We start from the raw sequence: 18,199 nt of genomic DNA, 5'->3' as shown, positions 1-18,199 counted from the left end.
TCTCTCTCTCTCTCTCTCTCTCTCTCTCTCTCTCTCTCTCTCTCTCGCTCCATTCATATCACATTATGTCACAAGTAGTAGATATGATATAAACAAAAAACCAAACACAAATAAATAGCAACAAACAAATTATTATTATCATTATAAACTAAGAAATGAACTAAAGAGTGAACAGGATAATATATTCATGCACTTTAGATCATTACTTAGCAAGGATAGGATTAACGTTTTTGGAAAAAAAACCATATTTTGACCCCTTTTTAAAGCATGTGAAGAATTCCGTTTGCAAAAGACAAATTCCGGAAAACACTCAGTGGGTTTGTAATGGGTTGTGAAAGACAAATTCCGGAAAACACTCAGTGGGTTTTGAATGGGTTGTGAAAGAGTGAATACTCTTGCTTTTACTTGAACAAACATTGAAGGGGCCAATCACTAGCCGCGGAGGGGTGTGTCTGAAACACGTGAGTGAACAGGAGCACGAGTGCATTTATTTGTCCGAGAAAAAGCAGGGGCATTCACTCTTTCACAACCGACACAAGCCCGACAGAGTAATTTCCGAACATCGTCTCTTCCTCCTTTATTGGGAAAAAGCATTAAATATTAAAAAAAATAAAACATGTACACTATCGACCCCAGCCTCTGTCGTGCAGCTTACACGTCGAATGAGAGCATCCTTCTGCTTGGACATGTACACAGAATCAGCAGCCTGGGTGCTCTCTATTCACATTAGGAATGTGTTGATGAAATAATTGCGTAAAAGCCACTAGTGGTTTTCAAAAAAATGTATTGGTTAAAAAAAACTCACCACAGCAAGCAGTCAGTGTGTTGAGTGTTGGTATCAGACCAAGTTGAGGGGTGATCTTGTCCTAAATAAAAGCCTAACCTGTGTTTTCAAGGGAGAGAATGTGCCTTCAGGCCAAATACAGTTGGTTTAGGGTAACCCGACCGACCCTATTTCTTTCCCGCCGACCCTAAAACTTTTTTTTTTCATTTCTAAAAAAAACAAAAACTTGTGGGCACATTTTGCGAACCATACCGAGACTAATCTCCTTTAAAATCGAATAAATTAAAAAAAAAAAAAAAAAAAAAAAAAAAAAGCCGACCTAAACCAACATATATTTTTGTTTGGCCTTATCATGATTTGTGTGAATATCTGCACAAAATCCACAAGCGTGCCTGTTATGACAATGTGCGATACTCTGGTGGTGCAAAATGTCCAAAGAGTAATTGCTTTTTACACAGCAGATGAAAAGTCTGATGACAAGATAAAAAGTAGCACCTACACTGCTATGATAAAGCTGTTTCCTGCAGGGTTCGGTTAGCCTCTGCTTAAAGCAGTTGTGTAGTATTTGTTTTACCTTCTTCAATCAAAGTAAGGCTAACATTATGTACTGAAAGTACTAAAAACTGAAAGCAGACCACAATGAGAACACATGCAAGAAGAAAGCCAAATCAGTTATCTACCCCGAACAGGTTGTTTGGTTTAGCTAGCTTGTGTATTATTTTTGTGTGCAATGCTATTCCTACTAATGCAGGTGTCGATCGCATGAGCGGTCATAAATGGGACTTTTTTCGTCAATTTTGTGGGGTATCATGACAAAAAGCGCCAAAAAACAACCTGTTCGTGATAGATAATTAATTTGGCTTTCTTCTCGCATGTAAAAGTTGCAAAGTTTTGCCTATTGTGATTTATTTTTAATTTTTAATTGGGCCCTTCCGTTTTTGTCCAGTCGATTTTGAGGGTACCCTTATTTGAGCGGCGGTCACGTGATCCCTGTGAAAGAAATCTTTAATCCGAAAGATGATCAAGATAGTCAAGTGAACGGCCTTAATACGCATATGAAATTTGAATGAAATGAAATTAGAATTAATGCTTTTATTTGGGTGCAAAATTTGTTGCATTAATTTTTTCGCGAAGTTGATATCGTGACAATATTATTAAATGCGCATTTCAGATATACGTTATTGTTGAGACAATCCCGTTAGAACAGATAAGAGCTGACATATTTTTGATTGTGCACATTAAACATCCGTTATTATGATACAAGCCCATTGGAGATAATAAGGGCTTTCATACATATATATGGGCTATATATGTTTTGGACAGCTCAATCAGTATCACTCAAAACCCATCGTCCCAACGAGAACTTCAACACAGGTAAGATTTTAGTGCTGTTTTGACCAAAGAAAATGTAATCGTGTTATTTATGCTTTGTAGATTTGTACAATTAATTCCTTTTGTTTTCTGGATTGCACGAAAAAGAACAAGTCGTGTAAGGCGAAAATACAATATTTAGTCAAGTAGCTGTCGAACTCACAGAATGAAACTGAACGCAATGCCATTTTTCAGCAAGACCGTATACTCGTAGCATCGTCAGTCCACTGCTCATGGCAAAGGCAGTGAAATTGACAAGAAGAGCGGGGTAGTAGTTGCGCTAGCCTCTTCCGCTGTCCAGCCAACACTCCTGCCTTTGGTGGAAAGTCCCTTATCTCCTTCTTTGTTGGCGCCCTCTTCTGCATGACCAGTGGCCACACAGCTGCAAGTGCCTCATCCTCTTGCTGGGTGCGGCGTAGCTGCTCTAGGTCCAGAGAGGGGAAAGGACTGGCTACCCCCTTCCATTCTTCTGGCATCTCTGCCGGCGTCACCTTTTCAGCGATTTCTCCCAGCTCTGGTACCGTGTCTCGGCACACTGAGGTCTCTCCGCTGAACACCGGTTGTATCGCCTGGGCGCAGGAGACAGCTGTCCACTCCTCTGGGCACCCCTGTGGTTTCTCTACAGGCTGTCTTGACAGTGCATCGGCATTGGCGTTTGACTTCCCTGACCTGTATTTCACTGTGAAGTTGAAACCGGCTAGCTCAGCAGCCCAGCGTTGCTCCACTGCTCCCAACTTGGCGTTTTGAAGATGGCTTAATGGGTTGTTGTCTGTGTATACTACTGTTGATGCTCCCAATAGGTAGTGGCGAAACTTTTCACTCATTGCCCACTTCAGGGCCAGCAACTCCAGTTTCATGCTACTGTAGTTCTTCATGTTCTTTTCGGTTGGTCGCAACGATCTACTGGCATAAGCAATGACTCTCATCCCTCCATCCTGCTGCTGTGAGAGAACTGCTCCCAACCCACTCATGCTGGCGTCGGTCTCCAGAATGAAGGGCAGGGTGAAATCAGCATAGCCCAGTATTGGGGCTGTCGTCAGTGCATCCTGCAGTCGTTTCATCGCCTCACTGCAGTTATCATCCCACATTGCCCTGATGTCCGCTGTCTTTGACTTCCTCTTGCTGGTAGCGCCTTGTTGATATGCCTTCGAAACCAACTCATGCAGGGGTCTGGCAAGCTTGGCAAAGTCCTTCACGAAGCGTCTGTAGTAACTTGCAAACCCCAGGAAAGAACGGACATCCCTCAGAGTCGTTGGTGTTGGCCAACAGCGTACTGCCTTGATCTTCTCCTCTGATGTCGCGATGCCTTTTCCTGATACTGTGTAGCCCAGATACTCAACCTTCCTTCTGGCTAAGTGACACTTCTGTGGGTTTAGCTTCAGCCCTACCTCCCTCAATCTGTTGAAGACCCTCTGTAGACGCTCGAGGTGCTCTGTGGCCGCCGGCCATTGTAAGGAATGCAATTTATTTATGCTACCATTGTTTTTAAAATTATAAATATTTCCCCAGGAGTGCCCCTTTAAACGAGCAGCCACGCTGGTACCATAGTTAATTCGGGCTGCGCCCCGATCGCCCATCCCAGTTAGTGACCTGTTTGCCACACACGCAGCGAGCTTTGAAATCACTGCCTGCCCATTGGCCACTAGTGGTCAGTGCCGGCGCAGTCCCGCCAAACTCGGTAGCGTGCGTTCTTTTGGTTCCACGACTTGAGAGAGGCAAGACGTGGGTGTACAGCTGAGCTCCAGGAACCACATGATGGTGGAATCGTGGAAGTAACAGCGGCGCGGCCAGTGATGACATGAGCAAAGGCCAAATCCCCTTTTCTCCGAGGTTCTAGGTGGTGAAATAAAGTTGTGAAAGGACAACTGGTGTTTGTGTGATGGTTCCCAACCCCCCCTTCATGTGAGCTGCAACCTATGTGGCCCACATAACATGGCGTCGCCCGACAGGATCCTACCACATCACCAAACACCACCACTGACTAGAACCTCGGAGATATCTGCGCAACGCAAATGGGGTAAAGTACAGACCTTTGATCTTTTTGTACGTCCTTGATGAGAGCTGCTGGAGGCTAACAAGATACCAAGCCACCGACGGAGTTGGCGGGCAGCCGATATGAGAGGGGACTGCTACACAAACAAAACCACTCCTCAGTAGAAAGACAATTGTTTTGTCCACCCACGTTGGCCAGAGCATATGGAGGTGTGATGGAACTGCCACACGGAAAAAGTAGACTGTGTTCAAGAATCGCCCAGACATAATTTTGATGTTGTACGCCGAGACTTTCGTTTTTGTGTATACTGTAATCGGTACAGCTTCCTGTTCCCATGTTGTTGTTTTTTTAGAGAAGGTACTATAGTGTTTGAAACCCTTATTTGAGTGCTTATGACATTGTAAACACTGTGATTCTCTCCGCCAAAAGCTTGTTTTTTGTTGGATGTGTTGACCCCAAAACGTATATTCCTAGCCAACCCTATTTGTTTATTGAATCTAACTTGGTAAACAAACAATGGAGGGAGAAAATGAAGAACCCCGCGAGGGCCTCAGAATAGTTGTAGTCCCCAGCGAGAGAACCATCCCCATTTTCTCGGGAAGCCCAGGAGCGTTAGAGGCATTTGAGAGTGCATTGAAGGAAACCTGGGAGACCAGAGTCATCACTGGGGACCCTGAGAGAGTGAAGGTAATTTGGGATCACCTAGGGGGGGAGGTCAAGGATGAGCTCCGGTGCCACCCAGAAGCAACACGTAGGTACCCTGACCAAGTGCTGACCATGTTATCCACGGTTTATGGGGACAAAAGAAGTGTCTGCCAACTTCTGGCAGCTTTCAACCGGGTGGTACAGAGGGCTGGAGAGCCGATTCGGCAATATGCAAATCGACTCAACAAAACCTTTAGGGACCTGACATCCAAACAGGAAGCCGACCGGCAGCAGCCACTGGAGCCCAAGGTTCTTAGGGACCAGTTTCTCCAAGGGCTGAGCGAGGCCATTCTGGCCAGGCAACTAAGGGAAGGTATACACCAGAATCCCGACAGAACGTTTTTTGAGGTGAGGGAGGAAGCTTTACGGTGGGCCGAGGGAGAGAGGGAAGCAGGGGGGCAAAACACACAGGTAACTGTAGCCGCAACACAGTTAGAAATGAGGGAGATGATGCGCTCCCTGGATGAGCTGCGACAAGTAGTAGCCTCTCTGGAGAAAAGACTGAGTGAGGGTCCGAACCCTAGTGCAGGAGCAGATGTTTCAGGGTGGCGGGGAGTACAAAATCACCGAAGAAAACCAGAATTTACAGAGGACGGACAACCCATTTGTTTTAAATGTAGAAAGTCAGGCCATATCAGTCGATTTTGTTCAAGAAACGGGCGACCCCAGCAGCCGTGAGTCAGACTGCGGGGATGAGAGCTGAAGACTCCATGGGAGGGTTAGTGGGGACCTGTCCCCGAGCAGAGGTAAAGATTAAAGGGAGGAAAGTAGAGGCACTATTGGATACAGGATCACCCATATCGATAGTTGACGAAGGAACGTTCCGTCAGTTGTGTGGGGATGGGGGTCCAACGTTAGTGGCAGCCGACCAGATACTCCGGGTGACAGCCGTTAATGGCCTAGAAGTGCCGTATGTGGGGTACTTTGAGGCCGACGTTGAAGTTGGGGGGCAGACAATCTCAAATCGGGGCATTTTGGTATCCAAAACGACAGGTACCCCTAGTCCAGAACCGATCCTGCTGGGCATGAATGTACTAGACCATGTACGAGACCTCCCGGGCCTACTGAAGAGAAAGATAAGTGGGTTCGCCAGAGTAGCCAGGGGTCAGCCAGCATACATACCTCCAAAATCAGCCATGGCAGTTCGGGTTACGGGAGTGGGTAATCCGGGAAGGGGAGAGAATCCTACGACAGTACTGGTAGAGGGTCTGACTGATGCCATACCAAGGGGTTTGATTGTGGCCAACACTTTGAGCCACACACGGGGGGGGCACCTTTTTAGTCAAAATGGCCAACCTGACAGACGAACCTGTGACACTAAGACCGGGTACCAGGGTAGGGACGGTACAGGGGGTGAAGGCAGAAGTTTCCCATGGGAGGGTAGGGGTAGATGTACAATGCAACCGCATCCATGTCACAGTAAACCGTATAAATGACCCTTTCCCCTCCCACGGACCAGCGACGTTGACATGCCCTGTTGACGTGAGTCAGAGTGAGTGTAGTGCTAGAGAGAGACAGCAACTAGAAGCACTAGTCCGAGCCAACTCGGACATGTTTCTTCAAGACGACCATGACTTGGGGTACACTGAGCGTGTACGCCATGGAATGAGGCTGCGCGACGACAAGCCAGTGGCTTCAACATTTCGGCGGGTTCCACCTACACAACTTCAAGAGGTCAAGGAGCACATCCAGACTTTGCTTGCGAAAAACATCATTCAGCCGAGTCAGAGTCCTTATGCCGCACCAGTAGTCGTCGTGCGCAAGAAAAACAACGAGATTCGCCTATGTTGTGATTACCGCGGAATCAACGCTAAGACCATTCCGGATGCATATCCACTGCCACGCATCGATGACTCCCTGGATGCGTTGGGGGGGGGCACAGTTGTTCTCCACGCTTGATCTGGCAAGTGGATACTATCAGGTGGCCATGAAGGAAGAAGATCGCGAAAAAACAGCATTCATCACACCCTTTGGATTATATGAATACAGGCGCATGCCTATGGGATTGTCGACAGCACCAGCAACCTTCCAACGCCTGATGCAGACCACAATGAATGACATGGCGTTCCAAATCCTCTTGGTGTACCTGGATGATTTACTGGTTTACAGCAAGACCTTTGATGAGCACCTCGAGCGTCTACAGAGGGTCTTCAACAGATTGAGGGAGGTAGGGCTGAAGCTAAACCCACAGAAGTGTCACTTTGCCAGAAGGAAGGTTGAGTATCTGGGCTACACAGTATCAGGAAAAGGCATCGCGACATCAGAGGAGAAGATCAAGGCAGTACGCTGTTGGCCAACACCAACGACTCTGAGGGATGTCCGTTCTTTCCTGGGGTTTGCAAGTTACTACAGACGCTTTGTGAAGGACTTTGCCAAGCTTGCCAGACCCCTGCATGAGTTGGTTTCGAAGGCATATCAACAAGGCGCTACCAGCAAGAGGAAGTCAAAGACAGCGGACATCAGGGCAATGTGGGATGATAACTGCAGTGAGGCGATGAAACGACTGCAGGATGCACTGACGACAGCCCCAATACTGGGCTATGCTGATTTCACCCTGCCCTTCATTCTGGAGACCGACGCCAGCATGAGTGGGTTGGGAGCAGTTCTCTCACAGCAGCAGGATGGAGGGATGAGAGTCATTGCTTATGCCAGTAGATCGTTGAGACCAACCGAAAAGAACATGAAGAACTACAGTAGCATGAAACTGGAGTTACTGGCCCTGAAGTGGGCAATGAGTGAAAAGTTTCGCCACTACCTATTGGGAGCATCAACAGTAGTATACACAGACAACAACCCATTAAGCCATCTTCAAAACGCCAAGTTGGGAGCAGTGGAGCAACGCTGGGCTGCTGAGCTAGCCGGTTTCAACTTCACAGTGAAATACAGGTCAGGGAAGTCAAACGCCAATGCCGATGCACTGTCAAGACAGCCTGTAGAGAAACCACAGGGGTGCCCAGAGGAGTGGACAGCTGTCTCCTGCGCCCAGGCGATACAACCGGTGTTCAGCGGAGAGACCTCAGTGTGCCGAGACACGGTACCAGAGCTGGGAGAAATCGCTGAAAAGGTGACGCCGGCAGAGATGCCAGAAGAATGGAAGGGGGTAGCCAGTCCTTTCCCCTCTCTGGACCTAGAGCAGCTACGCCGCACCCAGCAAGAGGATGAGGCACTTGCAGCTGTGTGGCCACTGGTCATGCAGAAGAGGGCGCCAACAAAGAAGGAGATAAGGGACTTTCCACCAAAGGCAGGAGTGTTGGCTGGACAGCGGAAGAGGCTGAAGGTAGGTGGAGGCATCTTGCTAAGGGAGAGAATCGACCCGTCGACCGGCCCAATGACACAGGTTGTAGTGCCTGAAGCCCTGCAGGCCACTCTTCTTCATCTGATCCATGACCAGTGTGGACACCAGGGTGCGGAAAGAACACTCCAATTGCTCAGACAACGTGTTTATTGGCCCCACATGCATCTTGATGTTGATCAGTGGTGTCGTCGGTGTGACAGGTGTCAGCATGCGAAGAAGCCCCCAACAACTACACACACTCCAATGGGAAGCCTGCTTGCATCAAAACCATTGGAGGTCGTCTGCATAGACTTCACGCAACTGGAACCTGCCAGCGATGGAAGGGAAAATGTGTTAGTGATGACCGACGTATTCACCAAGTACACCATTGCAGTGCCCACCCGCGACCAAACAGCTGAGACAGTGGCCAAGACGCTCGTCAAGCAGTGGTTTGTGCACTACGGCATTCCACAGAGAATCCATTCCGACAAGGGCCGATGCTTCGAGTCTGACATAGTGCGGCAGCTGTGTCTACATTACGGAATTGAAAAGTCCCGTACCACATCCTACAACCCAGCTGGCAACGGGCAGTGTGAGCGTTTCAACAGAACAATGCATGACCGACTCAAGACGTTGACACAAGAGCACAAGTATCGTTGGACGCAGCATTTGGATGAGGTAGCATATGTCTACAACTGCACACCTCACAGCTCCACAGGATTTTCGCCGTTCTACTTAATGTTTGGACGGGAACCTCGGCTGCCGATAGACGTGTTCCTGCCAGAACACAGCCCCGAATGGGTCAACCAAACCCCAAGTGGCTGGTTGCGAGACCATCTTCATCGCCTGAGACTAGCTCATGACAAGGCGGGGGAGAGTTTGCGTCGAAGCGCGGCGAAGAGGAAAGAAGCGCAGGATCAAGGATCGACCGAGCCAGACCTCAGAACTGGTGATGTGGTGGTTACCAGGCTGCATCACCAGGGCAGGTGCAAGATACAGGATGTCTGGGGAGAGAAAACTTTCAGCGTCACAGCGGTGCCAGGACCCAGTGGAGGGTCCTACACCATTTGTCCCACAGATGGGGGGGATGCACCCAAACGGGTGACACGCAAGGAAATCCGGAAGTTCTACCCACCCATCTGGACCCACCCCATGGGTGTGCCAGAAGCTGCACTTCCCCATCCCGACGTTGAGCCAAGAGTTGCACGCTACGTGGATTGGCGAGTCATGCTGCCAAGACGTCCGGGGAACCCCAACATGGCAAGAGGACACTCCCCTTCCCCACCTGTGGAACAGCCGCAACCAACACCCGCGTCAGGACCACGTAGGTCAACGCGCGACAACAAAGGTGTTAGACCACGGCGATACTGAGTGAGTGTAAAGGACCCTGACATGACAATGACTGTGACCCGTGTTGACATTGTACCCATGACAGCCTGTGTGTGAGGGAGGTGTCGTCTTGTATAATAATGTGTATGTTAGCTCCAGATTTCCCAACCCCACTGCGGGCCAAGGTGTGACGGTAACAGGGTGTATTCTTGGGTAATTTTTCTGCAGCGATGACAGTCTCACTAGGCCTGGGAGGTACCTAGGGGAAGAGGGTAACCCACCTTAACATCTACTTGGGAGCTGGGTTGGTAAACTTAATTGTCCCCACTACAGTCCATTTGCTTAAGGCTCAGTAGACCGTGAATAAGGGAGGGTAGCCAAACGAAAAAGGGGGATGGATTAAGGAAAGAATCATCTCCTAGCAATGCTAAGTCAGTCCTGGTGCACCGGGGAATAAGATTGATGTACCAGCGCTTAAAAAAGCAACTTAACATTTTGCTGAAAGGTTAGAAAGGGTTTGGATAGGAGCCTTAGAGAGGAGGTAGTCCACCACCCAGATGATAGGGCTGACAGAAAATGCCTAGAAACCCCAAATATACTGCTACCCCATGAGATGCACACATAATGCCCTGAATTGGTCAATGTGTAATACTGCCCCGGCTCTGTACATACTGCCAGAATCAACTGTTTTAGTTTTTTCATGTTAGGGATTTCAAAGCCCTTTTATATTTTTTGCTGTTGTAATATGGAATCGCATCTATTTTAATTTGTTTTCATCACATTAGCGGCAACTCCATTATTTACTCATGTTCATGGAATGTACACCCATCAGTTTTTTACTCTGCCCGGCCCGGCTGTTGTTGGTACCGCCAATTTTTCATACATTTTGTTTTTGAAATGGTGACTTGTGTTGTTTTCGGAAGTCACTCAGGCGTCAGTGTGTGATTCCTGGGGACCAGGAATTTTTGGCGGGGGAGATTTGTGGCCGCCGGCCATTGTAAGGAATGCAATTTACCTATGTTACTATTGTTTTTAAAATTATAAACATTTCCCCAGGAGTGCCCCTTTAAAAGAGCATCCACGCTGGTACCATAGTTAATTCGGGCTGCGCCCCGATCGCCTATCCCAGGTAGTGACCTGTTTGCCACACACGCAGCGAGCTTTGAAATTACTGCCTGCCCATTGGCCACTAGTGGTCAGTGCCGGCGCAGTCCCGCCAAACTCGGTAGCGTGCGTTCTTTTGGTTCCACGACTTTAGAGAGGCAAGACGTGGGTGTACAGCTGAGCTCCAGGAACCACATGGTAGGCACAGACCGGTTTCGTACTTTATTTGAAAAGGCAGGGTGTGCAATTTAGTTAGCAAGCATCCAGTGTACACGTAATTGTCTACACGCATTTTTCTACCAACAATAATGCATTTCAATAAATTACATATCTTATAATGTTGTTTCCAGACTTTTGTGTAGACAATGATCGGCGAGTTTACTGGAAGAAAGACAAGTTTATATTTCTATGTAGTGGGTATTTTTACAAGGGCCGTATAACGATGTTAAGATTTGTGAGGATACAATAATGGAGTTAAGGTCGAGACTGTGAGGTAAATTGTGTTGGAATTAACGCAAAGGGACCGCGTGGTTGGCAGAGACCACGTGTTACATAAATAAGCTATTATTTCATTTGGCGGTTGGCATAACGGGACAAAGGCCCATGAAGTTAAATTTAGAACACTGGATGCTTTCATTTTTGCTGCTAATGTATATTATGGGATGTGCTAAGAATTACCAGTTTGCTGACGAAAAACCTTCTTTTTGTTTGTTGTCATAATGGGATAAAGGCTGATGAAGCTAGGACCCAACACTGTGTACGTCAGTCGGCGGCGCGGGATTACTGTAAATATAATTGAACGTACTAATCCTCGTCAGTTTGCCGAAGAAATCGTTGTCTTGGTTGGGGTAATAGTGGAGCCAAACTAAGTGTATTTTGCTGACTTCAGAGCACAAGGTATGTGCGAGAGATCTGTACATTACATACATGTACCAGCGCCAGTCCGGATAATGATTGAAGTTGTGGAGAAGACAGGATATTGAAGGCAGAAGAGTTTAGATTAGGAATGCCGTGAAAGTGAAGGGTATTATGATTAAAGAAAAGAGATCCAGCAGTACATTCATAATGTTGGGTTGGAAAGCTGAATTTCGGTTGGAGAATGTGGTAGGCCATGAAGAATAGGCGTTTGGTGGTTAGAACCCGATTTTCATGAGAACTTATAATTATACCACAGATGGTGGGTACGTGGAAGTAACAGCGGCGCGGCCAGTGATGACATGAGCAAAGGCCAAATCCCCTTTTCTCCGAGGTTCGTTGTATTTTTTGTGTACATGTATTTTATTAGTTAGTGACTATAATTATGTTGTTTTTTATCCCCGTTATTGATTAGGCTTCAGGCTATGGTGTGATCGCTAACCCCATTCAGGCATTTATTGCTTTCTTCTTAGTCGCCCATGAGTTATTCCCCTTTTTATGAAATAGTTACATGACACATGCCCTTGATAGGTTTAGCACACTCTGTATTTGATGGACTCTATTTTTGTTGGTTGTTGTTTGGTTATGTAATAATGTAATGAGGTTTTTTGTTCCTGTTTTCTTTTATTAAGTATGCCTTGTACTACCATGTAACCACTGCATCCGTTCATGCAGTTATTGCGTTTTGGTTATTCGTCCATGTTATTCCCCTTTCCATGCAAGGGTTATATGTCCTTGATAGCTCCAATGGACTCTAACATTTTTCTTCTGTTTTCTACGTAATAATGTAATGAGAGCTTAATTGCTCTACTACCTTGTATTGATTATGTCCTGTAATATTATGTAATCACTGCATCCGTTCATGCAGTTATTGTGTTCTGGTTATTCGTCCATGAGTTATTCCCCTTTCCATGCAATGGTTATATGCCCTTGGTAGCTCCAATGGACTCTAACTTTTTTTTGTCTGTTTCTTACGAAACAATGTAATGAGAGCTTTATTCTTTTTCCTGTTATTGGTTATGCCTTGTACTATTGTGCACTCGCTGCGTCCTTTCATGCAGTTATTGGTTTTTATTACCCGCTCATGAGTCTCATAATTTCCCCAAATGAAGTACTCATGGTGACCCTGAAATTATAATATCATTCTAATGCATTGTTGGTTTGACTTGTACCCTTGTCCCCATCACATAACATGCTAGGTATAAAGTCCGGCGATGGTAGGGAAGTACACAGTCACATGCTTTATGCGACCGCAAACTATTTCTGTCCCCTGGTAATTTTGGACGTGAATTTTGGTCGAGCGTGCTTAAACCTAAACCATGGCAGCAAGGGACTCATAACTATGACTCGGTTCATAAACTTTTCCCTGAAATGCTGACTTCTTAATATTTTCCTTTTTTTGACAGGATACCTTACTACTTTCATATTTCTTTTGTTCCGGTTAACATTGTTTTTAGTATTGCTTGTCATTTTAATGTTTATAATTATGCTCTAATGCACTTGATAATTTGTGTATGTTATTGTTTTATGACGTGTGTACTTATATCGTATATCTTATATCATTTAGGTTCTAGGTGGTGAAATAAAGTTGTGAAAGGACAACTGGTGTTTGTGTGATGGTTCCCAACCCCCCCTTCATGTGAGCTGCAACCTATGTGGCCCACAGAAGGATAGCACGCGTTTCTGTACCTCTCTTTGTTTTAACTTTCTGAGCGTGTTTTTAATCCAAACATATCATATCTATATGTTTTTTGAATCAGGAACCGACAAGGAATAAGATGAAAGTGTTTTTAAATTGATTTCGACAATTTAATTTTGATAATAATTTTTATATATTTAATTTTCAGAGCTTGTTTTTAATCCGAATATAACATATTTATATGTTTTTGGAATCAGCAAATGATGGAGAATAAGATAAACGTAAATTTGGATCGTTTCATAATTTTTTTGTTTTTGTTACAATTTTCAGATTTTTAATGACCAAAGTCATTAATTAATTGTTAAGCCACCAAGCTGAAATGCAATACCGAAGTCCGGGCTTCGTCGAAGATTACTTGACCAAAATTTCAACCAATTTGGTTGAAAAATGAGGGCGTGACAGTGCCGCCTCAACTTTCACGAAAAGCCGGATATGACGTCATCAAAGACATTTATCAAAAAAATGAAAAAAACGTTCGGGGATTTCATACCCAGGAACTCTCATGTCAAATTTCATAAAGATCGGTTCAGTAGTTTAGTCTGAATCGCTCTACACACACACACACAGACAGACAGACAGACACACACACACGCACACACACACGCACACACGCACATACACCACGACCCTCGTTTCGATTCCCCCTCGATGTTAAAATATTTAGTCAAAACTTGACTAAATATAAAAATTGTCCATGTTTATGCAAACAGGAAAATGGACGTTAACGTTTTCTTATTGTATCTTATCCTGTGACTTTTTATTTTGTATTCCTGGTGTGCTTCCATATCGTTTGACAGTTTCTTGTCGTTTCTTTTAGAAACAGTCGGTCATGTTTTGTACTTTGATTTTGTCAATGTTGTCAATGGTTGTGTTGTGTTGTGTTGTGTTGTGTTGTGTTGTGTTGCGTTGCGTTGCGTTGCGTTGCGTTGTGTTGTGCTGCGCTGCGCTGCGTTGTGTTGTGTTGTGTTGTGTTGTGTTGTGTTGTGTTGTGTTGCGTACAAGTGTTGTGTTGTGTTGTGTTGCGTACAAGTGTTGTGTTGTGTTGTGTTGTGTTGTGTTGTGTTGTGTTGTGTTGTGTTGTGTTGTGTTGTGTTGTGTTGTGTTGTGTTGTGTTGTGTTGTGTTGTGTTGTGTTGTGTTGTGTTGTGTTGTGTTGCGTACAAGTGTTGTGTTGTGTTGTGTTGTGTTGTGTTGTGTTGTGTTGTGTTGTGTTGTGTTGTGTTGTGTTGTGCAGTGTATCATTCTGTTGTAGTGCGTTGTGCAGTGATGTAATGTGATGTGATGTGTTGTGTTGTGTTGTGTTGTGTTGTGTTGAGTTGTGTAGTGTAGTATAGTATTCTGTTGTAGAGCGTTGTGCAGTGTACTGTACGTCTGTGTTGTGTGAGATGTGTGGTGTAACATCCAGTTAGCTCATGTCAAGTGTTGCTATGCATTTCATATTATGTCACTATATGTCGTTTGTAAAATAGTAAAACGGCTATGCTCTGTTGGTCTCTCTCTCTCCATGTGTCTCTCTGTTAACTCTCCCCTCTCCCCCCCCCCTCTCTCTCTCTCTCTCTCTCTCTCTCTCTCTTTCTCTCTCTCCTCTCCGTCTCGCCCTCCTTCTCTCATATCGACCATCTACCAATATTCATAAAATGGCAGGTATCAAGCAACAACCTCGAATCTCACAATGAAGATGTTCATTTTGGCCCTGAGTCTTTTCCTGGTAGGCGTTGCAAGTGCTCTGCCAGCAGAGACAGTTACCGCCCCTCTTACTCGACGTGACGCCGGTAAGTCAGTGTGTGTGTGTGTGTGTGTGTGTGTGTGTGTGTGTGTGTGTGTGTGTTGTATGTTTTAGAATTGTGATTTAAGTGTTATGCAGTGTGTGTGTGTGTGTGTGTGTGTGTGTGTGTGTGTGTGTGTGTGTGTGTGTGTGTGTGTGTGTGTGTGTGTGTGTTGTATGTTTGTATGTATGTAATCATATTAATTTAAATCCTCTGTGATGTCGCATGTATCGTTTTAATTCACAATGGCTGCCCCTGTGCTTTAGCCTTAGCGTGAGTACGCAAAACGTGTTTGTTCTCTCCTCTGTGGGGCATAAATGCTATTCAGACTTGGTCGTGTGACATAGTTTTCTTCCACACTCGATTAGCTGATGTCTATAACTCAGCCTGACGGCTTCGTAAGACATCAACGTAATCTCGTGTGGAAGAAAACGTTTGTTCCACGACCAAGTCTAAATAGTAGGTACGGTTTCATACGGTTTAAACAATGTTTTATTAAATCAAACATAATACAATAATACAACAATAAACAATAGGGACATGAACTCAAGCGAACGCTTATATTACGCGCCCTACGGTTTCATATCTGGCTACATATTCTGGGTGGCCGAGTGGTAACGCACTTGCGCTCGGAAGCGAGAGGTTGCGAGTTCGACCCTGGGTCAGGGCGTTAGCAATTTTCTCCCCCCTTTCCTAACCTAGGTGGTGGGTTCAAGTGCTAGTCTTTCGGATGAGACGAAAAACCGAGGTCCCTTCGTGTACACTACATTGGGATGTGCACGTTAAAGATCCCACGATTAACAAAAGGGTCTTTCCTGGCAAAATTGTATAGGCATAGATAAAAATGTCCACCAAAATACCCGTGTGACTTGGAATAATAGGCCGTGAAAAGTAGGATATGCGCCGAAATGGCTGCGACCTGCTGGCCGATGTGAATGCGTGATGTATTGTGTAAAAAAAATTCCATCTCACACGGCATAAATAAATCCCTGCGCCTTAATATGTGCGCGATATAAATTGCATAAAAAATATTAAAAATTTAAAAAACAAATCCCTGCGCTTAGAACTGTACCCAGGGAATACGCGCGATATAAGCCTCATATTGATTGATTGATATTCATTGTTTGTGTGTGCAGACATTAGCCTGCTGCTAACCTGTCACAACGACCCCTCCACGTGTTTCACGTGTTGCGTACGGGCCTTGACCGACAGACGTGATCTAATTCCGCAGTGCTTCAAGACCTGCCAGATGGCGCTCGCCCTGACGCTCCTCAACGGCTAGACAGGTATTGCCGGGCTCCAATTATCATTACGTGTACCTGAACAAATATCATGCTTCAAGTCTTTTTCTGATGACGACGACAACGGTTAGAGAGGTGATGCCGGGCTCCAATTATCATTACATGTACCTGAACAAATATCATGCTTCAAGTCATTTTCTGATGATGACGACAAAGGTGATGACGATGACAATGACGATGACGATGATTAGGAGGAAACGGAGCGTTGCGTAGACAGTGGAGACAAAAAAGAAGAAGGCCAAGATAACGGTTGCGGTTGTGGTGGTAGTTATTCAGATGGTGGTGGGGAAGAGAAGTTGGTAGAATGTTGCAGAGACAAAAACAACGGCGACAACGGCAATAGTGATGCATACGAAGAAAACATTGAACAAGTTGAATGCTGCTGCAGCTGCTGCTTCTGATATAATGATGATGCTGGTGACGTCATCGCCGACGATGGCAATGACGAGGACGACGACAACAGTGACGACGACGACGACGATGATGACGACGATGATGATGATGATGATGATGATGATGATGATGATGATGATGATGATGATGATGATGATGATGATGATGATTATATCGCCGACGACAACGACGTTGATGATTATGATGTGTCGTTAACTTTGTTGCAGGGTCCCTACAACTTTGGATGAGGACACAATAGTCGAATCTCAGATTCTCCGTGTTTATTTAAATACTCCAAGTATCTGCATGTGAACAATAAAAGCATCAGCAAACTACAAGCCTCAAATTTAGTTTTGAGAAGTGATGTGTGGGTGTGTGTGTTTGTGTATGCGTGTGTGTGTGTGTGTGTGTGTGTTTGTGTGTGTGTGTGTGTGTGTGTGTGTGTGTGTGTGTGTGTGTGTGTGTGTGTGTGTGTGTGTTGTATGTTTGTATGTATGCAATCATATTAATTTAAATCCTCTGTGATGTCGCATGTATCGTTTTAATTTATGGCCACAAGTTTATTATTTATACGTTTTAGAATTGTGATTTAAGTGTTATGCAGTGTGTGTGTGTGTGTGTGTGTGTGTGTGTGTGTGTGTGTGTGTGTGTGTGTGTGTGTGTGTGCATGTGCGTTTGTGTATGCGTGTGAGCGCGTGCGTGTGTGTGTGTGTGTGTGTGTGTGTGTGTGTGTGTGTGTGTGTGTGATAGGACAGTCAATTCACTGGTATTTGAAGTCAACATACAAAGAGAAATACATACCAGACCACCATTAAGTCTCCCTGCATACCCCCACCCCCTTCCCCCTCCTTAGTAAGCGTGATTATCTCTTCTTTGTATTTCAATTCTTTTCTTTGAAAAAGGAAGAAATACACTGACTGCAAGTTCATTATATAGTTGATCAAAACGAAATGTGAAATTTGCAATGTCCGGGTTTTGCACAAATGTATTGCGCAGTGAATCTTCGCAGTGAATCTGCTGGCCGATGTGAATGCGTGATGTTTTGTGTATAAAAATTCCATCTCACAAGGCATAAATAAATCCCTGCGCCTTGAATGAAAATTAAAAAAATAAATAAATCCCTGCGCTTTGAACTGTACCCACGGAATACGCGCGATATGAGCCTCATATTGATTGATTGATTGAATCTTCGCCCGCAACAAACAACGTAGACCCCACACGCAAACACAATAACAGTTAATAGTCCAAAATCATAACTGCAACGCCTAAAATCCTATCTTTGACCTATATATCAGAGTTAAAAAAACAAAAGAATTCAGTACTCACCTAATACAAAGACAGCACAATACATTACGAATTTTCGCGAATGAAAGCTTCATCAGGATCACGAACAAAAAACCACAATATTGTTGAATACGTGCATTAAAAAAACCCGGAAATTGTTAAGATAAGATTTTCAGAATTGATAAGGTTTCGCATACAATTTTTGACTGCGTAAATAAAGAGTTCGTGTACACGTACTTAGACAAGCGCGATTTAGTTCAGAGACATCCTGCTTGCTGCCGC

The 18,199-nt window shown here is 45.1% G+C and overlaps 1 long non-coding RNA gene across 1 annotated transcript; it reads left to right on the top strand.

Annotated features, from left to right (window-relative positions):
• The first annotated feature begins 2,003 nt into the window (after nucleotides 1-2,003).
• LOC138973612 (uncharacterized) lies at nucleotides 2,004-16,979 on the top strand. Its single transcript, XR_011458081.1, has 4 exons — nucleotides 2,004-2,158; nucleotides 14,818-14,945; nucleotides 16,076-16,225; nucleotides 16,861-16,979. It is a non-coding gene; the product is annotated as an uncharacterized lncRNA (long non-coding RNA).
• The last annotated feature ends 1,220 nt before the right edge of the window (nucleotides 16,980-18,199 follow it).

The sequence above is a fragment of the Littorina saxatilis genome, linkage group LG8 (genome assembly GCF_037325665.1).
Source record: "Littorina saxatilis isolate snail1 linkage group LG8, US_GU_Lsax_2.0, whole genome shotgun sequence".
In the NCBI taxonomy this organism is placed as follows: domain Eukaryota; kingdom Metazoa; phylum Mollusca; class Gastropoda; order Littorinimorpha; family Littorinidae; genus Littorina; species Littorina saxatilis.
The sequence above is the reverse complement of the archived record's forward strand: the minus strand, read 5'-3'. Positions and strand labels throughout refer to the sequence as shown.